Source organism: Ruditapes philippinarum, unplaced genomic scaffold, assembly GCF_026571515.1.
Source record: "Ruditapes philippinarum isolate M1 unplaced genomic scaffold, ASM2657151v2 ctg22273_1_1_1_1, whole genome shotgun sequence".
Taxonomy (NCBI): Eukaryota; Metazoa; Mollusca; class Bivalvia; order Venerida; family Veneridae; genus Ruditapes; species Ruditapes philippinarum.
Genome location: NW_026857869.1, coordinates 1 through 10,037, shown reverse-complemented (window position 1 = coordinate 10,037; position 10,037 = coordinate 1). Strand labels below are relative to the sequence as shown.

General features: G+C 33.0%; 1 pseudogene; it reads right to left on the bottom strand.

Moving 5' to 3' along the window:
• Positions 1 to 6,836: 6,836 nt before the first annotated feature.
• LOC132751306 (uncharacterized) lies at positions 6,837 to 9,569 on the bottom strand (annotated as a pseudogene).
• Between the last annotated feature and the right edge of the window lie 468 nt (positions 9,570 to 10,037).

Genomic DNA, 10,037 nt, shown 5'->3' with positions numbered 1-10,037 from the left:
TTCATAAGGGCCTTGTTGAGTGAATACATTATACTGAAGTTGGACCAATTAACTTATAATATGTGACCAATAAACTTGTATGTATTCCATATTATTAACCAGGTTTTCAATTTTGAAAATCCTGGTTATTAGATTGGGGTATGGCGGGCGGATGGGCGGGCGTCAAACGAAATTGTGTCCGCTCTGTAACTGTTCAACCCTTTGAAGAATTTTTGATGAAACTTCAGACAAATGTTTACCACATCAAGATGACGTGCAGAACGCATGTTCGCCATGGCTGGCTCCAAGGTCAAGGTCACAGTGACATTAACATTGAAAATCCTGTCCGCTCTGTAACTCTTCAACCCTTTGAAGAATTTTGATGAAACTTCAGACAAATGTTTACCACATCAAGATGACGTGCAGAACGCATGTTCCGCATGGCTGGCTCCAAGGTCAAGGTCACAGTGACATTAACATTGAAAAATCCTGTCCGCTCTGTAACTCTTCAACCCTTTGAAGAATTTTTGATGAAACTTCAGACAAATGTTTACCACATCAAGATGACGTGCAGAACGCATGTTCCGCATGGCTGGCTCCAAGGTCAAGGTCACAGTGACATTAACATTGAAAATCCTGTTTATCATACTTTAATTTTGTCCGGGCCATTTCTCTTCAACTAAAAAAGCTATGGACTTGAAAACTTCATAGGATGATAGATCTCATTAAGAAGAAGTGCAGTGCACAAGAACAGGTACTCTGCACTTCCTAATTTTGAGTTATTGCCCTTTGTTAATTTTCATACTTTATTTTTGTCCGGGACATTTCTCCTAATGTATAAAAGCCATGGACTTGAAACTTCATAGGATGATAGGTCTCATTAAGAAGAAGTGCAGTGCACAAAGAACAGGTACTCTGCATTTATTATTTTTTGAGTTACTGCCCTTTGTTTATTTTCATACTTTAATTTTGTCCTTGTCATTTCTCCTCAAGTATGAAAGCTATGGACTTGAAAACATCATAGAATGATAGATCTTATTGATAAGAAGTGCAGTGCACAGAAACTGCTGCTCTGCACTTCTTATTTTTTGAGTTATTGCCCTTTGTTATTTTTCATATTTCATTTTTTCCTGGCCATTTCTCCTAAACTATATTATTCACAAGGCGACACATCCGACTCGCGGAGTTCTAGTTTCCTTATACAGAATATAATTATAGTGAACACTTCCTCTGTGGCAATTCCTCCTACATTATTCATGTTTTACATTGCACATAGTTACATTGTTTGTTGCTTGTATTTGTATTTCAAATACAACATATTTATCAACAATGGTGATAATTGAAAACCTGGTTTCATGGCATTGCCATGTTTCTTGTTTTTGCTATTGTTATGGGTTTTACAGGCACCTGCAGTTTACTGTATGTGTGTGCGTGTTAGACAGAAGGCATGGAAATTAGTACACCTATAGATTAAATTCGTTTTTATTTTGCTGTGGGTTACACACTAGGAGCGTATTTTACAATTTTTTAGGATTTAGAAAGAAAATTGATTTCATGGAAATCAATGCAATGTTTTTTTTGAATGTAGTATTATATAGGAAAGGATTTATTTATAGTGTAAGGTTTTCTTTTTGTATCCAAACAAATGCAGTGACTTGTTTTTTAAAACCAAAGTGACAAATTGTATAAAATGAACTTTCGGTTAATAAAGAAAAAAAAAAGAATTTTCTTTTGATGAAAAATGTTCATATTGTTAATATATTTTTCTTCAGTGATTTACCGACCATGTATACACACACTATGCAGTTTATTGATTTTCTTTAAAGCATATGCAAGTTAAACACAGCGCAGTGTTTAAATTTCTTTACATTGTGTTAGAAATACTACTTATGTACAGGTGTACAAACTATGCAATTTAACTATTTCTGAAATTATTTTTTTTCCAGAATTATGCAATTTAATTACACAGTGGGTGCAAAAAAAACTTATTTACAATGTTTTTCAAAACCTCACACAATTACACAGAATATGCATTACACGGACTATGCAGTGTTCTTTTGAATTTGTCTTTACATACTGCTGTGAATTTTAACTGAATAAAACAACGATAGAAAGAATTACAGTTTTGTTTTGATTTTATAGCTCTTCTGGGCACAAAGTGCTCAGAATAACTTTGTGTGATCAAAATTCGTCCTTCCTCCGTCCGTGGTCAGCTTTTTTCAAACCCACTAGGTCAAATTCGATGAAATTTTCTTGGGATGTTCCTAGCTTGAAGCACAACTAAAAATGTTGAAATGATTCTGATCCATTGAACATCTGGGTCAGGAGGACTAAAAATAGATTTTTAAAATGAAATCTTTAAATATCATCTCTTTAATAGCATAGAACTTAGATATTTTGTGTGTAGCATCATCTAATGGAACTACAGAAATTGTTCAAATTATAGCCATGTGGTCAAAATTTGCCCCGCCTCGGGACCACTTATATAGCTTTATATAGGATATTAATACACTTATTACTATATATAGTAACAAAATCGCCTATGATTTCAACTGATTATGAGTGTCACGTGACCTATTATGAGTGCGGCCCGGGGCCGAGAACTAGTTAAAATACATTTAAGTTGACAATGTCGAGAGCATGATATTTGATTTGTAGAATTGCCTTGTGGACCTCTGCACAAGTTATGTGTCACTAAGTTTGTTCAAATAAAAGGCCTGGCCCCTGTGTTCACAAATCAAGTGATCCTGATTTATGTTACTAAAATTCATCGTGATTTGCTAGAATTAAATGGTAAATATTTCATTTGTAAAACATGGCTGAATTGCAAAGAAACCAAACTATTTTGGGATAAAATCTACAAATAACAAAACATACAAAAAATTCGGATCAACTGTAAAATGCCCATATCTTGTAAAAATAACAATAGATTTATTCTAAAATTTCATAAACCTGTTTTATCAAGTAAATGCTGAATATTAAATCCATAAGGATAAATAATGGAGAATATTTGAGTTTTTAAAGATCTTAAATCTTTTTGAACACGGGGCCTGGCCTCGCGTTCACAAAGATTTAAGGATCAAGATCAGGATCAAATTTAAAAACTCAAACATTCTCCATACTTTATCATCATAGATTAAATATTCCATATTAACTTGATAAAACTGGACCTGAAATAGCATGTTTATGAAATTTTATGATAAATTTATTGTTTTTTTTACAAGAAAAGGGCATTTTACGTTAAACCCAAATTTTTTGATCTTACCTCTTTTTTATCCGATTATTTTTTTTTTTGGTTTTTTTTTTTCCCCAATTTTACCCAAAAGGTTTTTCCGGGCCAAAAAAAGAAACCCAAATTTTTTTTGGAATTTTACCAAAATTTCTAACATAACTACTTTTAATTTCTAAAAAAAACAAAAAAAATTAAAACCCAAGGATCTTTTCTGATCCTGATCTTTTTTGGAAAAAGGCGGGCGGGGCCAAAACGGCCCAAAACCCTGGGGCACGTTGGATTTTCCCTTAGGGATATTAAGTTAAATTTTCCCTAGAGCAAGATTTAGATAATTTGGCATAACTTTTGGTCGACTTCTAAAAATTAATTTTGATAAAAAATGAAACGGGGGGCCCAATTTTGGGCCCCATCCATGGGGTCGTGGGATTTTCCATTGCAACCATTTTACTTTTCCAAAGCCATACCATGGGCTTTCTAAAGCAACCATGACTTACATAACTACCTCCAAAGGCAGCCTTGGCTTCCATTGACCCCAAGCAACCATTGAGTTCCCTAGCAAACAAAACTTTCCCGGCAAACCAGTAACCATTCCCATAGTAACCCAACTGGGCTAATCCAAGCAACAACTGACTTTCCTTTGCGATTATGACCTTCCCAGGACAGTGGATCGACTTTCCATAGCAACCAAAAGACTTTCCAAACAATCTTTGAACTTCCATACAACCAGACTTACCATAACAACCATTTAACTTTCCAAATAATCCAGTACTTCCATACAACAATTATGTTCCCATAGAATCATTGGGACTTTCCAAGCAACAGTGACTTCAAAACATCCATTGAAATTCCATAGAACACGATTGTATTACCCAATTTGACTTTCCAACTAACCACCTACTTCCAAAGCAACCATGATTTTAAAAGCAATCATTAACTTTCCATAGTACCCATGCTGAAAAATTGTCCACTTTTAAATGCGTTCATAAACAACCTTTTACACTACAGAATTCAAGGGATTTTTCTGAATTCTAGTTTTTAAGTTTTTTTACTATAATTTCTTTATTTCTTTAAGGTATTTTCTTCAAACTTTAAATATAAGTTTAGTCATCAACCCATCATATGTGACAAAGTTTACCAACTCTAGCACAAAATTTTATCAAAACCTCCCTTGAACTTAAAAAATTTTCATGAAAAACAATATTGTTTTTTTTTTAATAACTTCTTTTTTTCTGAATGTATCCTACTTCAAACTTCATAATATATGTTTCTTATTATCAACTCAATATTTGTGAGAAAGTTTTGCAATACTCTAGCAAAGACTATTTCCAGAAATTATGCCCCCTTTTGAAATAGACTTTTTTTTTCGAGAAATTGAGGTAATTTTTTACTCCAACTTCTTCAATCATGAAATTTTTTTTCAAACCCCAATCATAAAAAGCCCAATTTTATAAATCTGCATCCATTTTTCCAAAATTACTTTTCCCAAAACTTTTTTTTTTCTTTTTCGTTTTTTTAACTTCTTTAAAATTTAAAATTTCAAAAAAAAACATTCATTAATCCCTTCATTACAAATTCTTTTTAACACCCCCATCAGGTAACCTTGCACTTATTTCAAGAGTTTTTTCCCCCTTTTAAAAATTTTTTTTAAAAAAATTTTAAATTTTTTGGAAAAACAGGAGTTTAAAAAAAACTAAAAGGTTCCTTCTCCGCCAAAAAAAAAAACGGGTTCCGGGAAATCATTTTTTCAACAAAATTTTTAAAAAGAAACATAATGAAGGCCCAAAATCCTTTCAAATTGGGGTTTCTAACCGTGGGGGATTTATTTTTGGCTTGCAAAACTGGGATAACTTTTTTCTTTTAAGGGAACTTTTTCTAAAGAGATTTTGCTAAACTTTTAAAACCTGTTTTTCTTTTCTTAAAAAAGACTCGAATCATGAGGCAGAAATCCAAAAATCTTGCAAACCACCCCATTTAAACCCAAATTTTACCCCCAAAAACCCCTTTTTGAAAGACCTTTCTCAAAAACCTAAACTTTTTTTTATTTAAAATTGGAAAACCCTTTTCCCCACAAAATTTAATAACTTTTTAAAAAATTTGCTAAAATTAGCCCTAGCCCAAACTTATTTACTGCGCCCCGAAAAATTTTGGGTCCTTTTTTCGTGTCGGGACAATATGCGTTTCTGGTAAAACAAATTTCAACCCACACGAAAATACTGAAATTACGGGCACTCAATTTTTTTGAAATTACCCAAAGGGACGATTTTTTGTTGGGGAAATTTTTTGTTTCCCCTTTTTAAAACCTTTTTCCCAAAAACTCCCGGGGGATACTGACTTAAAAATTTAACAATACTACTGTCCTTTTAAAAACCTTTGGGAATTTTAAATTTTAATAAAAAGAAAAAATTTAATTTGGCCGTTTTATCTTTTTTAAACTTGGGAACTCTTTTTACACCCCTAAGTTTTTTTGGGGGTTTTAATAGGGGTTTTGGCGTTCCCGGGGGCGCTTTACCCCGCAAGAAGCCACGTTGCACGGACATTAATGGATAATAACGTTTTCATTTTTAAAGCCCGTATTTGGGGGGAACAAAATTTCCAGGGGGAATTGCTTCTTAGGGGTTTAGGACCTAGGATTAAACCTAGAAAAGTCCGTCGCGTCCGAGACAATTTTTTTCCGCAGTTTAATTTTGGGGGTAAAATTTGAAACATGCAAGGTGTTTTTAAAAGGGGCCCCGGGGCCGGGTTTTTTTACATGACGGACGAAAATATTTTTCGAAAATAATGTTCCATTTGATCAGTAACATGTGTGCAAAATTTCAGATAATTAGCTCACTTTGTTTTTCCAATTATTATTCTAATTGTGAAAAATGACCCAAAATTGAAAAGCGTTAAAATCGGGCTAGAATAGCACAAATTTAATTATCGTTTGCATATCTTTTTGTTTTAAATAAATGCCCCAGCTGATCAATGTAAGAAATTCAAATGTTTAGGCTTTTGGACCTCAGTGAAGTTCTTTAAAACAAAGGTTAAGTTCCATTTTTGTTGCAATAAAACTTAATATCAATACATTTATGCTCATTTTAAAGCATTTTTTTTCTGTGAAGGTATTGCTTTCCGCAGAAGAATTTCAGTTGTTGTATTTATATTTGGCATGTAAAATACAGACTAAGCTGGATTTCAACTTTAATCAACTGATTATTAACAAAGTACGTCATGTCACTTTAGATGCATTTTTTTTATGCAAAATTGTTGTTTATTCTACCTTAATGGCATATAAATGTTCTGTTCATGATACCTTCTGTAGATATGACCATCGGGCGTATATTGCCCCGCCTCGGTGATGATCTTGTTTTCTTTTAATAACCATCAGAGATGCTCGTTTTAAACTTGAAATGCTTATTTACTATTAATGGCAAACAATCTGCCAAGCATTTTTGCTGACGAATTATACGGGTTTATGATTGCCATAATTGTACAATTGGTTAACAGTTTAGATTGAGTCTTTATATTTACACTACATGTAAATAGGTACATGTATTGTTATTTTGGAAGATTATAAATTGTTCAGTTGAATACATTGTAGATTGATTTAAAGGCACACTTAGCCTCAGAAATGAATTCATGAACATGGGTTCTATGTTTTAATAATAGATTAAGAATATGCTAGATACTTACAACGCTGAATTACATTTACGTAGGCTAAAGGTAACAAAATGTAAACAAAGTGGTATTTTGGACAAAAGAAAAGTAATGATAATAACAAATAGAAAAAAATAAATATATAAAAATATTTTGTAAAATAAATAACTCCCGGACTCGTGTCAGTACAGATGTATGCTTGTAAATGTTTGTAAAGTTTGAGCCATACTACACGTGGTCACTACAACAATTTTTCCTCAGACGACATGAGTTCTGCTCAGTGCATGAAGTAGAATGCTTGGTTATGATTATCTTAAAACTTTCATCAAACTCGAGTTGAAATATGATTCATGTAATACTGTGAAAAATCAAACATGTACAAGAAGTACAAGTTGACTAATACTGATAAATGTTTCCATCCTGATTTCGTGTTGGTCAAGTTTGATAATATAAAGGCATATGTATATAAAAGAATGTACTTATTTTCAAAACATGAATCCACTTTGACAAAACAAAGCTAAGACTTTGTAATTTGGAAATTTGATGTCCGAATATTATCATAGATTAAAAAGGGCATGTTTTCATCCAGTTGCATTCTGAAGACAACAATTTCTTTCGCAGCGAATGATTAAAAAAAATGAGACAATTTAATTTTGTTTTTCTAACCATTTTGATATAGTTACGTACGATGTGAAAGCATTTTTTTTTAAATGTTAACTGAAAAACACGTTGCCATCTGCACTTCTGTGTATGCTAGTTTTTGGTTTATTATGTACGTATTTCTTTATGTCGTCCGACATTTCCATTGAATAGTGCATATCTTTAATATCCGGAAATGGCGAAAAGTCGTCTGCGTTGTAGCGTTTAATACCCGGATATCCTCTTCTCTTTTCTGCGGGATTAGAAACTACTATAAATAGCAACCTATCATTGAATTCGATCGCATCGCCTTCATATTTCATAATACCCTCTGAAAGTTCTCGTATACCACACTGTACCTCGACATCACTGAGAATTTCCATTTGAGGCGGGAATTTTGACTTTAGCAACGAATACCATTTTTCTTTGACATAAGTATTGGCAGACACTCGATCTCCCATTGGACATCAAAGCACATGATTTCAAATCTTTAATGATGTCATCATATGGAATTTCGTTGTCTTCCAATCGTTGTTTAGCATTTTGGAACACCGGAAGCGGTTGATAGAACTTGGCCGGTGAACGATTAAAAGTTTTCCAGATTTCTTCAAGCACTTCATTATATTGTTATACATCTCAATGGGATTTTTCAAAGTATCTAGAGCGTCTTTGATAATAATTTTATCAAACATTTGTCTATTTTCTGGTTTTTCACGAGCCTGTAACCGGAAAAATTCTTCCGACCCAACATGTGCCACCCTAATGGACAACACTTTGTTTGATTCTGTCTCCACATAGCTGTAGTGCCCAGGGATGACTGTCAACAGAGGCTCAAGGACACAGAATCTAGAAACAAAGATATCATATAATGCAACACTATTCTGAAGATAGAACTGTATAATCCGGGAATAATATATACACCTGGAAATAAGTTAGGCACACCCCGGAAATTTAAAATTGGTTGTGATTGAAAGCACTGTAATGAGATGAGAAGATGTTTTGTAAACGCTCCAACACCTTATTTATAAACACTTAAATTTTTGGTAAAAAACAACACATTTGCTTATGTGTCAATAATTTGGTTAAGAATAAACTAAACTCATAAATTTACTGGTTTTACCGTTTATGATTACTAAATTCAAAAGTAAATTGGTATCGCTACTTATCACATTACCATTTCTTAGCCCAATTAAGTCATCATCTCATGACAGTGCTTTCAATCACAACCAATTTTAAATTTCTGGGGTGTGCTTAACTTCTTTCAAGGTGTATATTTAGACTATGAGTGGACAGCTAAAAAATCAATATAAGGGGTGTCCAATATGATTTCTGTGTACAAGTCCAAATTTATCCTTTATAAATAATTTATTATTTTACCAATTCAATTTCGTTTTCAGTATATATTTACATATCGTTTTGACATTTCGGTCATTCCTTAGCGGTATATGGAAAGCGCATTTATAATTGTCCAATATAGGATATATTTGTTACTACTTTGTTCAATACACTTTGTTCATAACCAAGAACTTGCTGGGGCCAAATATGATTGGCCTTTATTTGCCACCAGTATAGGACCAAGTCAGCCTTGCAAGTCCGTGCAGTCTTACTGGCTCTATATTGTTTGCTCAGTTTGTATTTTGAAATCAGTTAATCTTTTAATGGACAATTCATTATTCAAAACAGGGCAAATACATCACACAAATTCAGAATGCTGCGGTTTAAAACATCAAACAGTCAATATTATACCTGTCCATGAGTGCCTCTGCTAAGCTTCCTTTAGTGTCCCCGATATAACAAACTCTGTCCGTTGTCTCTAAATCTAGATATTTATTCATCAGTGAAAACAAATGATCATCATACTCATCTCCGAACGTAAAATTTTCCCATGCCTGATGTCGGGGAATGCGGTAACGATTTTGGAAGCCTTCGGATATTACCGAATATGGCCGAGGTGATTCCGGTCCCAAATACGAGAATGCCATGTTTAGTACAGTTCAAATTTCTCCGTATAAAGGGAAGCACTGCAAATAGAAATTGCAAGAAGCATAAAATGTAGTCAAATGAATTAATAAATAAGTAATATAGAACAAAAATACTTGATTTCCCTTTCCCCGTCAAGTTTATTACATGTGAATGAAAAAGAGATTTGTTCAAAGTTTTTATTATTACTTGCATTCAAATTTACATTGATTGATTTGTATATATTTATAAAAGCCTTTTTACAGTTAAACAAATTACAAGATCTTATTTCTAGATAAGAGTGGTGCCGAAGATCTTCATATTTAGAAGAGGTGTTTTAAAGGGTTATCGATTTGATTATAAAGTGTATTGAATATTAAAACGAACATTATAAATTATGCCACTGATATTTATTACTCACTCACTGGCATGCCTCTTTTAGCAGGATATTCAGGTGATAAGCCATTTCATTTCAAGAAACAGAAGTAAAAATCTTTTGCATAAACATTATCTTTGAAAGCGCAACAAAGCAGGGTTTTTTTATATTGATCATTATTGTAATGTCCCTCCTATCCACGATTTCACAATTTTC